The sequence below is a fragment of the Lithobates pipiens genome, unplaced genomic scaffold (genome assembly GCF_037356315.1).
Source record: "Lithobates pipiens isolate NorthernLeopardFrog02 unplaced genomic scaffold, aLitPip1_a1.2 Scaffold_25, whole genome shotgun sequence".
Classification (NCBI taxonomy): Eukaryota; Metazoa; Chordata; class Amphibia; order Anura; family Ranidae; genus Lithobates; species Lithobates pipiens.
This window is the reverse complement of record NW_027507787.1, coordinates 227,664,316-227,686,494: the sequence shown is the minus strand read 5'-3', so window position 1 is coordinate 227,686,494 and position 22,179 is coordinate 227,664,316. Positions and strand designations below refer to the sequence as shown.

Here is a 22,179-nt window from a genome sequence, read left to right as displayed (position 1 = left end):
TCAGTTAACTGATAAGTTCATTGATGTTTGGTTTTATATGTTTATTATGTGTTTTAATTAATAAAGGGGCTGCTACGACCACTAATTACTCCAATAAACAGGTGTGGTCTCTTTAAATGGTAAGGTTGAAGGTATGGAGTTGGGTGGTCGGGTAGCAACAAGGGCAACATCAGTTATACTATATTCATGGGAAAATCAGCACTTACAGTTAGTTTGGTGTGTCCCTTGTACTGATTCTTCTTCCTTTAGGAGAAATCTTCTTCTATCTTACCTCCCCCCTTATCCTACATAGACGTACAGCTTCTATGAATTGCAGATTGGGCAGGAAAGGACAGGCATTGTCTGACACACTTGATGAGAGCTACTGAAAGCCCTTTAGCTGTATTAACCCCCACGACACCAGAAGATTACAGCAGCTAGGGTTTATGAGGGGATGGGGGTGCAAGACCAAGTGGATTACTACAAAAGTAGAAGATACGACACAAGGGACACTTTATACTAAATGTAAATTTTGTCCCTTGTGCTGATTTTTTGATTTTTGTTGCACTTAGGCTTTAAAATGCTAAATCTGCAGAGCCAGTTAAGGAACCATGCTCCCAGTAGTCAAGGAAGGTTCCCTTTCACTAGTGCTCAAGGAGCTGTCATTCACTGAATTAAAAATGTAAACATTTTCCCCAAGGGGGAAGTGGATTCCTAGTGTCTAGAATGTGAGGATATAAGACATTGGAAGTAATCTTCCTGCAATACTTTGTATTATGGGGCAAGCCGAGTGTCAGTATGTTGGGAGGAATCTGTCAGATCTTCAGGGCTCTCTTCTGACAAATCCATCTGTGTTTGGATTCACATTTATCATAATATGCAGGTCGTACTTGCATTGTTATACAGTTCCCTGTAGATCCTGATATGTTGAATCTGGGTAATAAATAACAATGAGGAGTTATGAGTATTTACTGTTTTCTGGATGAACATCATTCATATTCTCAGTGTAGATGAAGAGTCACTTACAGGCCGGTATTATAGAGGTGACCGTCCACCCATCTCCATCCATCTCCATCTCTGTACAGACCAATCCAGAACACTTCATATGCTTGTCCTTTACTGAATGTGTTTATAAACTCCTGGGAGAAGAGATCATCATCTGTCACACTCCAGCCACAGACATCGGACACACACATTGGATAGAAGTCTGAGGATTTGTCTGTTCCATCTGTGAGGGGGTTCGCTCGGTAGCGGGTGTGTGTGACCCCCCTGGATGGGTTCACAACACAAAGTCAGGCACAGCAGACAGCGTTGTAGGTGCAAAAAACAAAAGATCCGGTTTATTTAGGCTACATGCAGTGATACATATAACAGCCAAACAAAATAATACAAGAAAATAAATCCTGGTCAGCTTGACCTCTAACTACACACGTAGACTCCCTGTCTAACAACTGGGTGCAGCCTTGTGCTGCCCCAGTCCCTGTCTCTATTGTAGGGGTTTGCCACACAGGCGTTAACTCACCGCACAGAACAGATCTCAGACTCCCCAGTCTATACACACAAAACTGGTTCCAGGATGGAGCATCTCCCTATGCATGCTGGGGTTTTTTGTAGAGGCCTTAATGAGCCCACTTAATTCAGCTGGGCTCATTAACTCTTCCCCTCTAATTGTAAAAGTCTGCATAAAGCCTGAATCTAGGACACACATATTTACCATCCTGGATACAACCAGGTGACTTTACCTGCCTGCTGCCACATACCCCCCCCTCTTGTTTCAACCTTGGGGTTGTAACACCAGCAGTCAGACACGCATGTATCCGAGATAAAGCATCCACATTCCCCATTTTAACACCAGGGCGATGCTTAACTGTAAAGTTAAATTCCTGTAGGGCTAGGAACCACCTATTTACCCTTCTATTGGTCTCCTTGTTCTGAGCCATCCACTTTAAAGGAGCGTGATCAGTCACCAGGTCAAAGTGCCTACCTAGCAGATAGTACCGAAGGGAATCTAGAGCCCACTTCACTGCTAAACATTCCTTCTCAATCGTGGAGTAATTTACCTCATGGGACTTTAACTTCCTGCTGAGGTAAATGACTGGGTGCTCTTCCCCGTTCCAGACCTGGGATAACACTGCTCCTAACCCAACGTCTGATGCATCAGTTTGTACAACAAAGTCCTTAGAGAAGTCTGGTGAGTACAACACTGGCTGGCTACATAAGGCTGTTTTTAAGGACTGAAATGCTTCCTCAGCCTCTGGGGACCATTTAACCATAACCGACTCTTTCCCTTTTGTCAGGTTGGTGAGGGGCACAGCCTTAGAAGCAAAATGGGGAATGAATCGTCGATAATAGCCAGCGATTCCCAGAAAGGCTCGTACCTGTTTCTTGCTGTTGGGACGTGGCCAACTCTGTATGGCCTCGACTTTATTGACTTGGGGTTTTATCACCCCCCTCCCAATAGTGTACCCAAGATATTTGGCCTCCTCCTGTCCAATGGTACACTTCTTTGGATTGGCCGTAAACCCAGCTTCCCGGATAGAGTCTAGGACTGCTTGTACTTTTGGCAAATGTGAGACCCAGTCTGTGCTATGGATAATCACATCATCCAGGTAAGCTGCAGCATATTTCTGATGGGGCCTCAGAATCTTATCCATTTTCCGCTGGAATGTTGCCGGTGCATTCTGTAACCCAAACGGCATCCTCTTATATTGGAATGCCCCATCTGGGGTTACAAACGCAGTTTTCTCCTTGGCCGACTCGGCCAGGGGAATTTGCCAATACCCTTTGGTGAGATCAAGAGTTGTCATAATTTGGGCTGTTCCCAGCCGGTCAATAAACTCATCTATACGTGGCATGGGGTAGGTGTCAAATTTTGTAACTTTATTTAATTGTCTAAAATCGTTACAAAACCGCCAGCTCCCATCAGGTTTGGGCACTAGTACGATAGGACTGGACCAGTCACTCTGGGACTCCTCTATCACACCCAATTCCAGCATCCTTTGAACCTCCCCACGTATTGCCTCCCGTCGGGCCTCTGGTATTCTATAAGGTTTTAGTTTTACCCTTTCTCCTGGCGGGGTGATAATGTCATGCTCTACGCCAGATGTTTGTCCCGGAAGCTCAGAGAAAATCTCTTTGTTACGAAGTACAAACTCTTTAACCTCCTGTTGTTGGGGTTTCGATAAGGTGTCTGCTATTCCAACCTCAGGAACTAAGCAATCAGGCTGTACTTGTGACAAAGTCTCTGCGACTAGGGATTCCCTATCCCTCCAGGCTTTCAGCAGATTGACGTGATAGATCTGCTCCGGCTTTCGCCTTCCTGGCTGTCTAACCCTGTAGTTCACCTCACTAATTTTTTCAATTACTTCATATGGACCTTGCCATTTGGCCAGAAATTTGCTTTCAACCGTAGGGACTAGCACCAAGACCCTATCCCCCGGGGAAAAAGTACGGGTCTTGGCCCCACGGTTGTACACTCTCTGCTGTGCTAACTGCGCTTGGGTTAAATGTTCCTTTACAATTGGCATTACCTGTGCAATTCTATCTTGCATCAGGGCGACGTGCTCAATCACACTCCTGTGAGGAGAACTCTCATTTTCCCAAGTTTCCTTGGCGATATCCAGCAGCCCTCTTGGGTGTCTCCCATAGAGCAACTCGAAGGGTGAGAAACCCGTAGAGGATTGGGGTACCTCCCTAATGGCAAACATCAGATAGGGTATTAGACAATCCCAATTCTTTCCATCTCTATCCACCACCTTCTTTAACATTTGTTTTAGGGTTTTGTTGAATCTTTCAACCAACCCATCTGTTTGGGGGTGATACACAGATGTACGCAATTGCTTCACTTTGTACAACTTGCATAATTCTTTCATAACCCGGGACATAAAGGGTGTACCTTGGTCCGTAAGCAGTTCCTTACAAATACCCACGTGGCTAAAAACAAGGGATAGCTCTTTGGCTATGGTTTTGGCCGAGGTATTTCGGAGAGGAATTGCTTCCGGATAACGGGTGGCATAGTCCAATATAACCAAAATGTACTGATGCCCCCTAGCAGACTTCATTATCGGACCTACCAAATCCATTGCGATCCTCTCAAAGGGGACCTCAATGATAGGAAGAGGTACCAGTGGGTTACGGAAATGTGGCATAGGTGCCGACTTCTGACACACAGGGCAGGAGGAACAATACTTTTCTATTTCCTTCATGACCCCAGGCCAATAGAATCTCTGCAATACCCTCTCTCTGGTTTTCTCTGTCCCCAGATGACCTCCCAGAATGTGTCCATGAGCCAATTCTAACACCAACTTCCTGTAAGGTTTGGGCACTACAAGTTGCTCAATGGTTTCTTCTGCCCTTTGAGCCACTCGATATAGCAGGTCCCTTTCCATAGTGAAGTAAGGATAAGGGCAAGTCTTATCTGGGTTCACTAACTCGCCATCTATTTTCACCACATTTTCCCGTGCCTTTATTAGGGTGGGGTCTTTTAACTGTTCTGTGGCAAAATTTTCCCTGTGAACCTCAAGATCCGAAAACTCCACAGACGGCATGTTTTCATCTGAGGCTGTTGGCTCCTCCCCAGTTTCTCGAGTTTCCCCCGCCAATACCGACAAGGGAAATTCAGGAGAGTCCTCACCACTCCCAGAGGAATTCTGGTCATCTTCCTGGTTTATAGGGGCACCAATGGGGGCCTCAGGACAATCCCAGAGTTCCCAGAATTTTGGAAAATCCCTTCCCACAATAGCATCATGTGGTAACTGAGACACTAACCCCACCTGATGAGAGAGGTTACCTTTGGGGGTCTCAAAAAACACTGAAGTTACAGGATACTCTCGGGTGTCCCCATGCACACAAATAACAGCCACCCTGTTCTTCCCAGAGACCTCTGTAGTAACTAATTCAGCTTTTATCAATGTTACCAGGCTACCTGAATCTAGCAACACATCAACATGTCTACCATTAATACACATTTTACATAAATGTTTCTCAGGTCTCCGAATGGCAGTGCATGCAACTGTCGCAAACAGCGACTGACGTCTCTCCCTTATAAAGTCACATTGCATAGGCTCATCCACAACTGGGCAATTGGCTGCAATATGTCCCTCTTGCCGGCAGCGGTAGCAAATAATTTTTTCCGCTGCCTCTTGCAGCATGGGCTTCCTGGGCTGCTCCCACCAGACCTTAGGTAGAACTCCCACCCTCTCACTCTCTCCACCCTCACCCCTTGGAGTCATCTTACCCGCCACTGGGGATGATCTGGTCTTAGGGGGGAAAGTCCCTGAGTCCCTGGAAGAGGTGGTCAAGTTCTCTGTAGCCAAGTACCTCTCAACCAGATCCACAAGTTTATCTGCATTTTCTGGGTCTCCATGGCTTACCCATTTTTGGATGGCAGTAGGAAGAGCTCTCAGGAAACGATCCATAACACGTTCCACAATGTTTGGTGCGGTCAAAGTCTCTGGCTGCAGCCACTTCCTGCTCAGGTGAATGAGGTCATACATTTGAGACCTGGGGGGTTTTCCAACCTGAAAAGTCCAGTTATGCACACGCTGAGCCCGGACTGCCAGGGTGACACCCAGCCGTGCCAATATTTCTGCTTTTAGCACCATATAGTCTTTTGCTTGGTCAGGCTCTAGGTCATAATAAGCTTTCTGCGATTCCCCAGTTAACAGAGGGGCCACCAGTCCAGCCCATTGCTCCTTAGGCCACTTTTCCCTTTCAGCAGTCCTTTCAAATGTGGTCAAAAACACCTCCGGATCATCCTCTCCAGTCATTTTTGTCAGTAAACGTCTCACACCAAAGGATGCGGTATTATTGTAACCACTTGCTTCATTGGTCTGCGGACGTTGCTGTATTAATGTCTCTATTTGCTGTTGAAAATTCTGCTCTTGCTTCTGCAACAGGTCTATGAAGCGGGCTTCAGATCGCTGCTGGGCTTGTTGCTGAGCTTCCAAACTCTGCTGCAAAGTTGCATTTGTCTGCTGCTGATTTGCATTTGCCTGCTGCTGGGCTTCCAAACTCTGCTGCAAAGTTGCATTTGTCTGCTGCTGATTTGCATTTGCCTGCTGCTGGGCTTGTTGTTGAGCTGCAAGGCTCTTTTGTAAACCTGCATTTATTTGCTGCTGGTTTGCATTTGCTAGAGCCAGCTGTCTCAGTTAGTGATGGCCGAACGGTTCGCCCGGCGGTCGTTTCGCGGCGAATTTCCGACATTCGCGGTCCGCACGTTCGAACGCCTTTTTCCGTCGTTCGCCGCGGCGGACTTACGTGTTTAATGTATACAAGAACTTTAACCTTTGGTGACACGTTTATCATGTGATACAGGACAGCCAATTGAGACATGACAGCACATGGACACTTGTACATTCCCCCTAACCTATAAATACACCCGATCCGGTGGCCATTTTACATTCTTTCTTCTGTTAAGATAGGGACAGGTTCCTGTGTGGAGTAGGGAGAGATAAACCACTAGCTATTTGGTACACAAAAGTTCTTTTCAGGACTGGTATAGGTGTTAGGTGTTGATAGGTTTGCTGTGCTGCTGATTCTTGCAGCAGCCTGAGTGTCTTTTGTTAGTTTAGAGAAAGGGAAAGGACGGTGTATGCTACAGGGACAGCCAGATTAGTCTTTCATCATCATCATCATCATCATCATCATTAGCTGTTACTATCAAGGTCCACAAAAGAGCTGTTCCAGTAACCACTAATCGTTCTCTTTTTTTGCCAATTTGTATAGGGACAGGAAGGAAGCAGTGTTGTCAGGCAGTGAGGGTAATTTTAAAGACTTGCTGTTATTATTAGTTCCACAAAGGTTCTTTTCAGGACTGGTATCAGTGGTACAGTAATAGGCTTGTACATGTATAATATTCTTTCTTCCAAATATAGAAAGGATATTATACTTGACTGCTGCCCTTCTGCTGCAGTCTGCTAAACATTCACAACTCACTTGTTCCACAAAAGTTCTTATAAGGACTGGTAACTTGGTATAGGGTGCTACGGTACATAGGCTTGAGTGCGGTACAGTCTGCTGTTCTGTAAGGACCGCTATCGGTCCACAATAGATAGGGTTGACGTGCACCACTGCTGACCGCTGCCCTATACTGCAGCAGTCCTTCAGCGGTATAGGGACTGACGTACAGTCTGCTAATCACTAACACACAACCTGCTTGTTCCACAAAAGTTCTTATAAGGACTGGTAACTTGGTATAGGGTGCTACGGTACATAGGCTTGAGTGCGGTACAGTCTGCTGTTCTGTAAGGACCGCTATCGGTCCACAATAGATAGGGTTGACGTGCACCACTGCTGACCGCTGCCCTATACTGCAGCAGTCCTTCAGCGGTATAGGGACTGACGTACAGTCTGCTAAAAACTAATACACAACCTGCTTGGTCCACAAAAGTTCTTATAAGGACTGGTAACTTGGTATAGGGTGCTACGGTACATAGGCTTGAGTGCGGTACAGTCTGCTGTTCTGTAAGGACCGCTATCGGTCCACAATAGATAGGGTTGACGTGCACCACTGCTGACCGCTCACCTATACTGCAGCAGTCCTTCAGCGGTATAGGGACTGACGTACAGTCTGCTAAACACTAATACACAACCTGCTTGTTCCACAAAAGTTCTTATAAGGACTGGTAACTTGGTATAGGGTGCTACGGTACATAGGCTTGAGTGCGGTACAGTCTGCTGTTCTGTAAGGACCGCTATCGGTCCACAATAGATAGGGTTGACGTGCACCACTGCTGACCGCTCACCTATACTGCAGCAGTCCTTCAGCGGTATAGGGACTGACGTACAGTCTGCTAATCACTAACACACAACCTGCTTGTTCCACAAAAGTTCTTATAAGGACTGGTAACTTGGTATAGGGTGCTACGGTACATAGGCTTGAGTGCGGTACAGTCTGCTGTTCTGTAAGGACCGCTATCGGTCCACAATAGATAGGGTTGACGTGCACCACTGCTGACCGCTCACCTATACTGCAGCAGTCCTTCAGCGGTATAGGGACTGACGTACAGTCTGCTAAACACTAATACACAACCTGCTTGTTCCACAAAAGTTCTTATAAGGACTGGTAACTTGGTATAGGGTGCTACGGTACATAGGCTTGAGTGCGGTACAGTCTGCTGTTCTGTAAGGACCGCTATCGGTCCACAATAGATAGGGTTGACGTGCACCACTGCTGACCGCTGCCCTATACTGCAGCAGTCCTTCAGCGGTATAGGGACTGACGTACAGTCTGCTAAACACTAATACACAACCTGCTTGGTCCACAAAAGTTCTTATAAGGACTGGTAACTTGGTATAGGGTGCTACGGTACATAGGCTTGAGTGCGGTACAGTCTGCTGTTCTGTAAGGACCGCTATCGGTCCACAATAGATAGGGTTGACGTGCACCACTGCTGACCGCTCACCTATACTGCAGCAGTCCTTCAGCGGTATAGGGACTGACGTACAGTCTGCTAATCACTAACACACAACCTGCTTGTTCCACAAAAGTTCTTATAAGGACTGGTAACTTGGTATAGGGTGCTACGGTACATAGGCTTGAGTGCGGTACAGTCTGCTGTTCTGTAAGGACCGCTATCGGTCCACAATAGATAGGGTTGACGTGCACCACTGCTGACCGCTGCCCTATACTGCAGCAGTCCTTCAGCGGTATAGGGACTGACGTACAGTCTGCTAAACACTAATACACAACCTGCTTGGTCCACAAAAGTTCTTATAAGGACTGGTAACTTGGTATAGGGTGCTACGGTACATAGGCTTGAGTGCGGTACAGTCTGCTGTTCTGTAAGGACCGCTATCGGTCCACAATAGATAGGGTTGACGTGCACCACTGCTGACCGCTGCCCTATACTGCAGCAGTCCTTCAGCGGTATAGGGACTGACGTACAGTCTGCTAAACACTAATACACAACCTGCTTGGTCCACAAAAGTTCTTATAAGGACTGGTAACTTGGTATAGGGTGCTACGGTACATAGGCTTGAGTGCGGTACAGTCTGCTGTTCTGTAAGGACCGCTATCGGTCCACAATAGATAGGGTTGACGTGCACCACTGCTGACCGCTGCCCTATACTGCAGCAGTCCTTCAGCGGTATAGGGACTGACGTACAGTCTGCTAAACACTAATACACAACCTGCTTGGTCCACAAAAGTTCTTATAAGGACTGGTAACTTGGTATAGGGTGCTACGGTACATAGGCTTGAGTGCGGTACAGTCTGCTGTTCTGTAAGGACCGCTATAGGTCCACAATAGATAGGGTTGACGTGCACCACTGCTGACCGCTCACCTATACTGCAGCAGTCCTTCAGCGGTATAGGGACTAAGAGTTTTGTCACAGGGTCATTTAAAAAATGACATGCAGAGGAAGAGGCAGGCCCTTCCGCAGGGGTGGTAGGGGTAGGGCAGGAGCAACAGGCTTGAGCCAAAGTGGGAAGTTGCAGAAGGTGCGTTCAATTACTTTAAAGGATGCACCAGACTTGGTTGAGTGGCTCGCTCAGCCTTACTCTTCTGCACCCTCCTCATCCTCTCGATCTGCACCCTCTTCTTCACTCTCTGCTATGTGCACCCCCAAAGACACTACCACCAACAACACGACCACCACCACCACCACCACATACCTTCCGCTTGAGTCACTGGAATTATTTTCCGATCCATATCAAGAGGACATTTCTGATGCGCAGCCACTCTTGGTATTGGATCAGGAAGAGGAGGTAGCAACAAGCGCTACTCAGCAGTCTGACGCCAGTACCCAGATCAGCCCAAGGAGGAGGTTGGTCCCCGGTGTTGCTGCCTACTCCGAGATCTCTACTTATAGCGGTGGGGAAGGTGACGTTGATGATGACGTGTCTAGTGATGTCACGTGGGTGCCCACAAGAGAGGAAGAGGAGGGGAGTTCAGAGGGAGATATGGACCAGCAGATAGGGAGGAGAAGCAGCAATGACTTACATTGCACAGCAGGGACAAAGCAGACTGCAAATGTATCAGGAGCGAGTCATCGACCATGTACGGTCACATCTGGCGCTCCCAGGACACCGGCACATGGCTCCGCAGTGTGGGCTTTTTTTAACGTGTCCGCTGCTGACAATAGCGTTGCCATCTGCAATCTTTGCAGTCAACGCGTTAGTCGCGGTAAGCCCAATACTCACCTAGGGACGACCGCCTTAAGAAGGCACATGAGCAGCCATCACCGAGCCCAGTGGGAGCAACGGAACACACAAAGCCACACTGCAGGCTCTCACCGTCCAGCCTCGTCTTCTACTTCTCCTTCTCCTCTCTCCTCACAATTGTCCTCCACTCCACCTTCCATCACGCCAAGCTCACATTTTTCTGCAAAAAGGCAGGCTTCCGTGGGCCTAATGTTTGAGCGTAAAAAAATGATGATGCCGGATAACCCTCTTGCCCAACGGTTGGCGGCTGGCTTGTCAGAACTCATAGCCCGCCAACTACTGCCATATAAACTGGTGGACTCGGAGGCCTTTCGCAAATTTGTGGCCATTGGAACACCACAATGGAAGGTCCCAGGAAGGAAGTATTTCTCAGAGAAGGGCATCCCAGAGCTATATGGCCATGTTCAGCGGCAAGTGAATGTATCTCTGGCACACAGTGTCGGTGCCAAGATACATCTGACCACAGACACGTGGTCTAGCAAACACGGGCAGGGAAGGTATATCAGTTTTACTGCCCACTGGGTGAACCTTCTGACGGCCGTCAAGCATGTAACCCGTGGCACCCGTGTAGATTTGGTTTTACCGCCACGGATTGCATGCAGGCCTGACTCTTCTTCTCCTCCTCCTACTCCATCCTCCTCCCTCTCCTCCTCAGCTGCCTCCTCCTTTTCCGCTGCTAGCGTCTCTTCCACTGCACCGCCCAAGCTCCCCAGAACCTATTCCACATGCCAGGTGAGACGTTGCCATGCCGTGCTGCGTCTGTTGTGCCTGGAAGCAAAGAGCCACACTGGCCCGGCACTCCTTTCAGCTTTGCGTTCACAGGCAGATGAGTGGCTAACACCGCTCAATTTGACAGTTGGTAAAGTGGTGTGTGACAACGGTGCCAATCTGCTTAGCGCATTGAAACAGGGCAAAATCACGCACGTGCCGTGCATGGCACACGTCTTAAACTTGGTCGTGCAGCGATTCCTTGTCAAATACCCTGGGGTCCAGGACATCTTGCGGCAGGCAAGGAAAATCTCGGCCCATTTCAGAAGATCTTACACGGCCATGGCTCGCCTTGCTGACATTCAGCGGCGACACCATCTGCCGGTCAGACGTCTTATTTGCGATTGCCCGACGCGATGGAACTCAACCTTCTATATGCTTGATAGGCTGCTCCAGCAGAAACGTGCAGTTAACGTCTACCTGTATGAACTCTGCGAAAGAAACGGTTCTGGGGAGCTGGGTTTTTTTTCACCGCGCCAGTGGCTGCTCATGCGCGACACATGCAGACTTCTGCGGCCATTTGAGGAGATCACCAAACTGGTCAGTCGCAGCCATGGCGCCATCAGTGACATGGTACCTTATGCCTTCTTTCTGGAGCGTGCATTGCGTCGTGTCATTGATCAGGCTGTGGAGGAGCAGGAGCGGGAAGATGAGGAAGTCGCAATGCTGGATGAATTCCCAGGGGGGGCTACTCTATCTGAGACAAGTCAACAACAGGAGTCTGATGAGGAGTCAGAGGAGGATGGTGCCGGGGCGGATGAGCAGGAGCAAGAAGAGCATGCTTTAAACCTTTCTGGGATCCCTGTTGTGCGAGGATGGGGAGAGGAGAATGAAGAGGACGACATTATCCTGGATGATGAGCAGGAGCCAGGCCACCACACCGCTTCCACTTTAGTGCAAATGGGGGCCTTCATGCTCCAGTGTTTTAATAGGGACCCCCGTATAAAAAGCATGAGGGTCAAGGACCAGTACTGGGTGGCAACGTACTTAGACCCCCGGTACAAACACAAAATGGCGGAAATGTTACCGCCGTCGCAGAGGGCTGTCAGAATGCAGCACTTCCAGGCCTTGCTTCGAGAAATGCTGCATTCTGCTTTTGCGTGCGCTGGCAGAGGAGCAATTCCCACTCCCAGAGAAGGATTTGCGGGTACCAATCCAACAGCGCCTGCAAGAAGAGGCCGGTTTGAAGATGTGTTGGTGACTTCGGATATGAGGTCATTCTTTCAGCCGACCCATCGACAGGTGTCATCCGGATCCAGCATCAGGGAACGCCTAGACCGTCAGGTGTCCGACTACATTGGGTTAACGGCCGATGTGGACGCTCTGAGGAGTGATGAACCCCTAGACTACTGGGTGGGCAGGCTTGACCTCTGGCCAGAGCTTGCCCAATTTGCAATCGAACTGTTGGCTTGCCCCTCATCCAGTGTCCTGTCCGAAAGGACGTTCAGCGCAGCAGGGGGGATTGTGACCGATAAGCGTACTCGCCTAGCTCACCACAGTGTTAACTACCTCACATTTCTAAAAATGAATGAGGCATGGATCTCGGAGGAATTCAACACATGTGACCAGTAGACCATGTATATGTCTATAAACTATTTTTTTAATCAAGCACACAGACCTTCTTAATTCATTTGGCTCACTTCCTTGACCCAAAAAAGCACACCGTACTATATGCCCCTACCCTCCTCTTTGAAGAGGTTGAGCGGTGTCATATTTCTACTGGGGCTGCTTATGATATCCCTGTGCTGTGCTGACTTCCTCCTGGGGGTTCTTATTATGAAGGGATCACACTATCCCTGTGCTGTGCTGACTTCCTCCTGGGGGTTCTTATTATGAGGGGATCACACCATCCCTGTGCTGTGCTGACTTCCTCCTGGGGCTGCTTACGGTGCTGCTGTCAGTGCTGTATGTCACGGTGCTGCTGTCAGCGCTGTATGTCACGGTGCTGCTGTCAGCGCTGTATGTCACGGTGCTGCTGTCAGCGCTGTATGTCACGGTGCTGCTGTCAGCGCTGTATGTCACGGTGCTGCTGTCAGCGCTGTATGTCACGGTGCTGCTGTCAGCGCTGTATGTCACGGTGCTGCTGTCAGCGCTGTATGTCACGGTGCTGCTGTCAGCGCTGTATGTCACGGTGCTGCTGTCAGCGCTGTATGTCACGGTGCTGCTGTCAGCGCTGTATGTCACGGTGCTGCTGTCAGTGCTCTGTATTACGGTGCTGCTGTCAGATGCCTCTATCACGGTGCATGTGTCATTCCGGTATGTCACGCTGCTGGTGATCATCTCCTGCACCCTCTTCTTTGCCTACCCTGGTCCCTGACCTTCCCTCTCCTCCATTGCCTTCATTAGCTCCATAGTCCTGAATTGTTAGAACAATTTCCCAAATAAAATAAAAATGCTTGTAGTTATCGATCCCAAATTCACCTCATACATGTATTATGTCATTGTCCAGATGGTGGGACTACGTTTTACCCCCTAATAATTACCACGTGGCCGCAAATTCGACATGAAGGTTTGCAAAGTTCGCCTCCCATTGAAGTCAATGGGGCCCGCGGCGAACGGTCGGTTTCGCGAACGTTTGGGTCCGTTCGCATTTCGCGTTCGCGAAACGTCCCGTCGGAAGTTCGTCCATCACTAGTCTCAGTATCTCCTCCATGCTGGCCTTAACAAAAAAAACAAAAAAAAACTGCCAAAATTCTCCACCAACTGTGAGGGGGTTCGCTCGGTAGCGGGTGTGTGTGACCCCCTGGATGGGTTCACAACACAAAGTCAGGCACAGCAGACAGCGGTGTAGGTGCAAAAAACAAAAGATCCGGTTTATTTAGGCTACATGCAGTGATACATATAACAGCCAAACAAAATAAAACAAGAAAATAAATCCTGGTCAGCTTGACCTCTAACTACACACGTAGACTCCCTGTCTAACAACTGGGTGCAGCCTTGTGCTGCCCCAGTCCCTGTCTCTATTGTAGGGGTTTGCCACACAGGCGTTAACTCACCGCACAGAACAGATCTCAGACTCCCCAGTCTATACACACAAAACTGGTTCCAGGATGGAGCATCTCCCTATGCATGCTGGGGTTTTTTGTAGAGGCCTTAATGAGCCCACTTAATTCAGCTGGGCTCATTAACTCTTCCCCTCTAATTGTAAAAGTCTGCATAAAGCCTGAATCTAGGACACACATATTTACCATCCTGGATACAACCAGGTGACTTTACCTGCCTGCTGCCACACATCATTTCTACAAAAGCTCTATTGTGGACAAATGTCACCAGGAAAAATTATCCACCTAAGAAGGAGCCCCCCCCGCCCCAACCATGATCACCGCTGTGTATCCCCAATTCTTCTGTTCCTCCTGTGGACCCAGAACCAGAATGGGGGGGGGGGGGATCTGTGTGAGTAGACCAGAGGAAGATCAGCACACATACACCATCTGATCCCACCTCCTAAGGATTTTGTCACTTCCAGTATCAGGCTGTCCTTCCTCCAATTTGTTCTGGGAGAAGAAGCTGGTGAAGCATGGTCTGTGCTTCATCAGCTTCAATGGGGTCCATTCATTGGGGGCTCCTTCACTTTTAGCTATAATCCCTCGACACGGCAAAAGGTCGTTTTTAATTTTCTGCTCCGAAAAAACACTCCCCCTACTGGCTGTTTTACTACAATGGTTAGTAAGGAGGTAACTAAAAAGTATGCATTTTATAATTAGTTCTGTTTAAAATTATGCTAAAATAATGTTTCTGGTACAAAGCATGGCAAAGTTATTTGCAAATGAAAATCATATGGATTTAAACATGTTTTTATTTTATGATTATGAGACAATGAACAAAAAACAAAACAAAAAAACAGAACAAATTACAATGAAAAAGAACCCGATATTAATGAAAAAGAAAAACAAATTAAAAGAAAAAATCCACAAAAAATAACTAAAAGGAGAAGGGGGAATAAGTAATTTATATCAGAATTTACATAAGGGTTAATATGGAGTTAAATAGCAATAAATTCAATAATTTAGACAGAGTAAAAAGGAAAGGTGGAGGGGTCTGTCTGTATGTGAGAAGTATTCTCAAAGCGAGTGAGAAAGAGGACCTGGTGGACGGAGAGTGAGATGAGTCTGAAGAATAATGGGTGGAACTGCATACAGATGTGCGTAGTTCAAAATTAATCATTGGAGTTTGTTATAGACCACCCAATGTTAATGAGGAGGTGGAGACTCAGCTCTTTGCACAGATAGAAAGGGCTGCAAGGGCTGGGACAGTGATAATAATGGGGGATTTTAACTACCCAGAAATTGACTGGGGTAATGGCACTGCTGGGACAGTTAAAGGGAAAAAATTTGTAAACCTATTACAAGACAATTTTATGGTACAGTTTATTGAGGCCCCAACTAGGAATGATGCTCTGTTGGACCTGGTAATCTCAAACCATGCAGAACGTATTACTAATGTTCAGATAAAGGAACATCTGGGTAGCAGTGACCATAACATGATTTCATTTGATAGCTGTAAGCAAAAATCACATACGGGAAAGATAAGAACACTTAATTTCAAGAGAGCAAATTTTCCAAGGATGAGGGCTGGACTTAGCCTGGGAGAGAATATTGGCATCAATGGGCACAGAACAGAAATGGGAATTCTTCAAAAAGCTTGTTTGTGGGCGGAGAAGATGGCCGCGTAGCTGTGAGCTCCTGCCACCTCACGCTACTAAGCGGCACATAGCAGCTCGACGGAGAGGTTCCCACCGCCCAGATTTCCTCCCTGACTCGGCGGAAATCACGGGCAGAGATGACGAAGAGGCGGAAGAATTCTAAACCGCCGCAGCGCCTCACTTCTTTCTTTCCGGCGGTGATCCCGTCGAATGGCCAAGATGGCGCCGGCGCACCTCAGAGCGGCGAACACGGCCTCCGCTCTAGCTATCAGCTCGGGGTGAGTCAATCACACGGGGGACTAGAGGACACAGGGGACATATCACCCCCTCCTACACCTACTATGAGAAGCCCTGCTAAAACGAAGCAGCGCAGGGAGGGAGATGAGCTATTCACTGGGCCGCAGCAGTCACCTCCACAGGCCTCCTCATACTCTGTCACCACTATACATGATTCTTCTCAGCTCTCCTCACAGAGCTCCTCTGCTGAACCCTCCATTGAGGGATTCCCTGCTTCTGACCAGGCAATTTCAGAGTGCACCATGAAGAATATGTTATTGTCCCTCAGGAGAACATTATTTAATGATTTTTCTGATATGTTTACCTCAGTTAAAGCTACGGTCCACACGCATTCTACTCAAATCCAGCATTTAGAATCCAAAATGGCGGATCTGTTTAACGCCCATAATGATCTTGTGGATGCTTATGCTGACCAAGAAGCTACTATGCAGCAACTTCAATATAAATTATCGGATTTGGAAGACCGCTCCAGGCGGAACAATATTAAATTTAGAGGGATTCCGGAAAGCATTCCTCCAAGTGAAATCACCAATTTTGTCCAACGCCTTATGAAAGCCCTTTTACCATCCCTGACGGATATTGAATTGTGTGTGGATAGGGCACATCGCATTCCTAAACCAAAATTTCTGCCTGATACAGCACCCAGAGATACTCTGGCGCGCATTCACTACTACCATGTTAAAGAACGGATCATGGCGGCTGCTAAAAATAATCCAGTAGTCCCAGATGAATTCAACGGTATCTCCCTGTTCACTGACATCTCTCAACAGACCGCTATGAATAGAAAAAAGCTTAGCCCACTCACGAAGATTCTGCGTAACAATAACATAAGGTACAGGTGGGGGTTTCTCACGAAACTACTTGTTTCTTGGAATGGTACTCTGGTCCCTATACATAGTGTGGAGAAAGGCATTCAGATTTTCAAACAATGGAATCTGCTTCCCCAAGATGCTTCGCCCCCTGCTCTCTCTGCTCCTGAACGACTGGGCACAGAATGGACTTGATATGTCTCACCGACCGTTAGTGAACCTCTCCTTACCTTTGCTACGTACAGGTAGCACGAATGTAGCGTGAGGTCAGGAGACCCACCATTTTTTTTTGTGCTCTTTGTTTGTGCATAGTGCATGGCACTATGGGTTTTATTACCCCAAGTTTCTGTCGAAGCAGTTTCGGCTGCCCATTGACCTGGCTGATCAGGTCTTTTTTACTTCTGATGTTTTCTATCCCTTTTTTTCTCATCCTTATGTGTTTTTCCTCCCCCTTCTATGCTGGATCACTAGCTGTGGAATTTTTTTTTTTTAAGTGTCTGGATGAACATTCTATTTGGATTGCAATGATATTAAGAGTTGTCGCACTTGCTACATTTTTTTTTCTCTTCTTATCTTCTTTTCATTTTACAGAATCTGCCATCCTCTTTTTGAGATGAACTTTCAGACCTTTCCTTGGAGCGCTAACTTCCTGTTTGCAACACTCTAGCATATGATCATATGTTGCCATGCCGTTGAAGTTTATGTCCATTAATACGAAAGGCCTCAACAGCCCTTATAAGCGATCTGCCTTACTGAAAGAAGCCCGCTTGTTTAAAGCGAATGTTATTTTTGCCCAAGAGACTCATTTTGCTGCCCATAAATGCCCAGTTTTGAACTTCCGAGGATATTCACAAGTGTTCACGGCCAATAGTCCCAAAAAAGCAAGGGGTGTCCTGGTGGCTATTAAGGACTCTGTCCAGTTTACCCTTATCCACACTGTTCAAGACCCATGTGGCCGGTATTTGATCCTTGTCTGCGAACTTAACCACACCAAGTTTACGTTGGTCAACCTGTATGCCCCTAACTCCAAGCTAAGAAACTTTCTTGCACCATTGTTTAACAAGATTTCGGAGATTGTTCAAGGTACCCTTATCGTGGGGGGAGACTTTAATACGGTATTAGATCCCACTATGGATTCCTCCACCCAATCTAGGAGACCCTTGCATTCTATTGTACCTCTGCTTGCGAAGTATGAACTGTATGATGTTTGGCGATGTTTTCATGGGTCTGAAAGAGACTACACGTTTTTGTCAGCAGCACACTCATCTTACTCCCGTATTGATTTTTTTTTAACAGGGAAAAATTCTCTCCAAAATGTGTTGAGATCGGAAATTGGCACGATATCTTGGTCGGACCACGCACCTATTTTGCTAGAATTTGATGATACTCTACGAAATACTCCTCCTCCTATTTGGAGGTTGAATGCCTCCCTTTTGGGAGACAAGATACTGTGCCAAACGATTCAACAAGAACATCGAAACTTCTTTCTTTATAATGATACTCCTGATGTTAATCGTTTTACGTTATGGAATACTTATAAAGTGTACATGAGGGGTATATTGCTTAAATTGGCTTCAGGTGTGAAGAAAAAGAGGACGAAGCAGATAGATGATTTATTGCATACCATATCCTCTAAAGAATCAATTAATAAAATTTCGCCTACTCCCTCGCTTACACAAGAAATTCTCAAGGATAGACAACAGTTGAGATCCTTACTCCTTTATAAACAGGAGAACCATCTTAAATTCCTTAAGGCCTCTTATTATGGCCTTCATAACAAAGCGGGAGCTTGGTTGGCTAGAATAGTGAAGGCTAAACAGATCAAGCGGAGGATAGCCACCCTTACTCATCCATTTACTAAAACTCCTGTTACGAACCCTAAAGATATAGCCAATGTCTTTGCTGACTATTATCAATCCCTGTATGACCTCCGTAGTGACAAGGATACACCTCAACCGTCCCCAGAACTCATTGCTGAGTTTTTGCAAAAAGTACATCTCCCATCACTATCTGAGGACCAACTTACCTCTATTTCCCAACCGTTTACTATCCCAGAGATCTGTTTGGCCATCCGGAAACTTCCCAACCGTAAGTCTCCAGGAGCTGATGGTTTTATAAATGAATATTACAAATATTTCTCCGATGAGCTTGCTCCACATTTGCAATCAGTATTTGATCTCGCTTCGTCCTCTGGTAATTTCCCTCCTGAAATGCTGTCAGTGGTGATAGTGACCTTGCCAAAATCTGACAAGGATCCTACCAACCCTGCAAATTACAGACCCATATCCCTTCTCAATACGGATGTAAAACTCTTTGCTAAACTTCTTGCTACCCGCTTGCAGACAGTTTTGCCTACTCTTGTTCATCCTGATCAAGTGGGCTTTGTGCCGGGACGCCAGGCGCCGGATGGTACTAGACGTCTTCTCAATTTACTATCCTGGGCAGGGTCTTCTCGGTTGCCTTCTCTGCTTCTATCCTTAGATGCAGAGAAGGCATTCGATAGGGTGCATTGGGGCTACTTGCAGGCAGTACTCCAAAATTTTGGATTTGTGGGATGGATTCAGACGGCTATCATGGCCCTACCTTCCCTACTACACAGATTCCTTCAAGACCCTAAAGGCCCTACCAAAGGAATATCTCTGCTTTATAGCCTATATAATGCTCAGCATTCACTTTCCAAAACAACCACCATGACAAAATGGGAAACCATTATAGGTAAAACGTTTCCTATTGATACATGGCAGTCTGCTTTTTTGACTACATACACTTCCTCTAAATGCGCCATTCATTGGGAACAGTTCTCCAAAGTAGTCCACCTTTGGTACCTCACGCCTTATAAGCTTAGTAAATTTTGCCCGGATCGTACAAACCTATGCTGGAGGGGATGCGGAGAAGTAGGTACATTGTACCATATCTTGTGGACATGTAAATCCATCCGCTCCTTTTGGAACAAAATTTTTAAATTGATAGCTGATATATGTGGTCATCATGTTGATCCTACACCTGAATTGGCTTTACTACACCTAACAATACCTACGTTCCCTTCTAAAATAAGAGGGGTGCTTATACACATTTTATTAGCGGCCAAGCTTACTATCACGCGTTTATGGAATGTGGTGGATTCTCCATCTCCTACTGATGCTGTTCTTACTCTCAATACTCAGTGCAAAATGGAGAAATTATTCGCCTTTATGAACCTCAGAGCCAAGACATTTCGCTCTACCTGGAGTAGTTGGTTAAATCACCCTAGTTGTTCAGTCACAGATTAAAGATTAAAGGTTGATAATTTAGTCTACAAACGCAATCCTCTTTCTTCCCTTTTTGGGAAATTTCTTATAAATAGGCACCTCCTGATCACACAAGGTGTCCAGCTCACCCACTCCCTTCCCTTATTCTTTCTGTGTATGTATACCTTTTTTTTTTCTCTCCTATGTTATGTTTTTTTATAATATTTGATGAGAGGGGGGGGGTCCCCGTCCCTCGCTGGCACAGTGAGATCCCGATGGGGTGTCAGCGGGTGTGATGGGACTTCCTTTTTCTCAGTGCTTTTCGAACGCAGTCTATTGTTTTCCGCCTCCTTGTTGCTAATGCTCAATAATACTTGATTGTTCTTGTAATGTACTAATTTATCCACTATTTTTTTGCTGATTGTATGCTGTATACTGATGGAGGACGTTTGTTCTTAAGCATGTTCGTTGACTGTGTTTGTATATTCATCTTTGTATAAACTCAATAAAAAATATTGAAATAAAGAAGGCTCCATAGCCGAAACGCGTCAGTTAAAGCCTATACCTTTGTACCCCTGTAACAAATAAAGTACTTTTATTTAAGAGAAAAAAAAAAAAAAAAAAAAAGCTTGTTTGTGATCTCACGGCAAAGTATATTCCCATGGGCAATAAGTTTAAAAGGTTAAAAATAAAGCCGATGTGGCTCACGGCCAAAGTTAAAAAAGCTATAAACTATAAAAAAAGAGCTTTCAAAAAATATAAAAATGAAGGAACGCTAGTGTCATTTAAATGTTACAAGGAATATAACAGAATATGTAAAAAGGAAATCAAGGATGCAAAAATTCAAAATCAAAGACAGATTGCAAAAGACAGTAGCACAAACCCCAAAAAATTCTTCAAATATATTAATAGTAAAAAGGTTAAGTCTGAGCATGTAGGCCCTTTGCAAAATAATCTGGAGTGGGTGACTGGGGGCAAAGAGAAGGCTAACTTATTAAATACATTCTTCAGCTCTGTGTATACAAAGGAGCATGGGGGAGCTCATGTCCATAATGGGGGTGGTACTGATGCAGCCCCAAATCCACAATGCCTCATAAGTGATATGGTCCAGAAATATTTGGACAGAATAAAGGTGGATAAAGCACCTGGACCTGATGGCATCCACCCACGGATCCTAAAAGAATTGAGCTCTGTAATTTCAAAGCCATTGTATCTAATTTTTAGGGACTCATTCATGGCAGGAATAGTACCACTGGATTAGTGCAGGGCCAATGTGGTGCCTATATTTAAAAAGGGAACAAAGTCTTTACCAAGTAATTATAGACCCGTTAGTTTAACTTCTATAGTTGGGAGGATACTGGAGGGATTAATAAAAGACCACATAGACGAGTTCTTGCAGGAAAAAAATATTTTGAGCAACAGACAGCATGGATTCATGAAAGACAGAAGTTGTCAGACAAACCTGATTTCTTTTTATGAAGTGGTAAGTAAAACCTTGGACAGAGGGGTGGCGGTGGACGTGGTATACTTGGACAGAGGGGTGGCGGTAGATGTGATATACTTGGACAGAGGGGTGGCGGTGGACGTGATATATTTGGATTTTGCAAAAGCGTTGGATACAGTTCCGCACACACGGCTCATGTGTAAGGTAAAGTCTACAGGTTTGGAAACATCAGTTTGTAGATGGATAGAAAACTGGCTAAAAGACAGAATTCAGAGAGTCGTGGTTAATGATTCTTACTCTGAATGGTCTAAGGTTATCAGTGGTGTACCCCAAGGTTCAGTGCTGGGACCCTTACTTTTTAATATCTTTATAAATGATATTGGGTCTGGGATCAAAAGTAACATTTCCGTCTTTGCAGATGACACCAAGCTATGCAGTGGAATAACGTCCTTACAGGATGTCTCCAATTTACAAGCCGACCTCAATACTCTGTCTAATTGGGCGACTATGTGGCAGATGAGGTTTAATGTTGAGAAATGTAAATTATGCACTTGGGGGCTAAGAATATGCATGCATCATACATGCTAGGGGGAGTACAACTGGGGGAATTCATAGTGGAGAAGGATCTGGGGGTTTTGGTAGATCATAAGCTCAATAATAACATGTAATGCCAAGCTGCGGTTTCCAAAGCGAGCAAAGTCCTTTCCTGTATTAGGAGAGGTATGTACTCCAGAGAGAGAGAGATATCATTTTGCCCCCCTGTTCAAATCATTAGTAAAACCTCATATGGAATATGCCATTCAGTTTTGGGCACCAGTTCTCAAAAAGGATATCGGGGAACTGGAGAA

At 46.2% G+C, this 22,179-nt stretch overlaps 1 long non-coding RNA gene across 1 annotated transcript in view; it reads right to left on the bottom strand.

The window, feature by feature from the left end:
- Nucleotides 1-534: 534 nt before the first annotated feature.
- The window catches only part of LOC143930935 (uncharacterized), a 98,017-nt gene continuing 76,372 nt past the window's right edge, over nucleotides 535-22,179 (bottom strand). Inside the window, exons 2-3 of the long non-coding RNA XR_013262854.1 lie at nucleotides 1,006-1,118; nucleotides 535-912 (exon numbers count right to left, since the gene is read on the bottom strand). This is a non-coding gene — a long non-coding RNA (uncharacterized LOC143930935). The remainder of the gene's footprint in view (nucleotides 913-1,005; nucleotides 1,119-22,179) is intronic.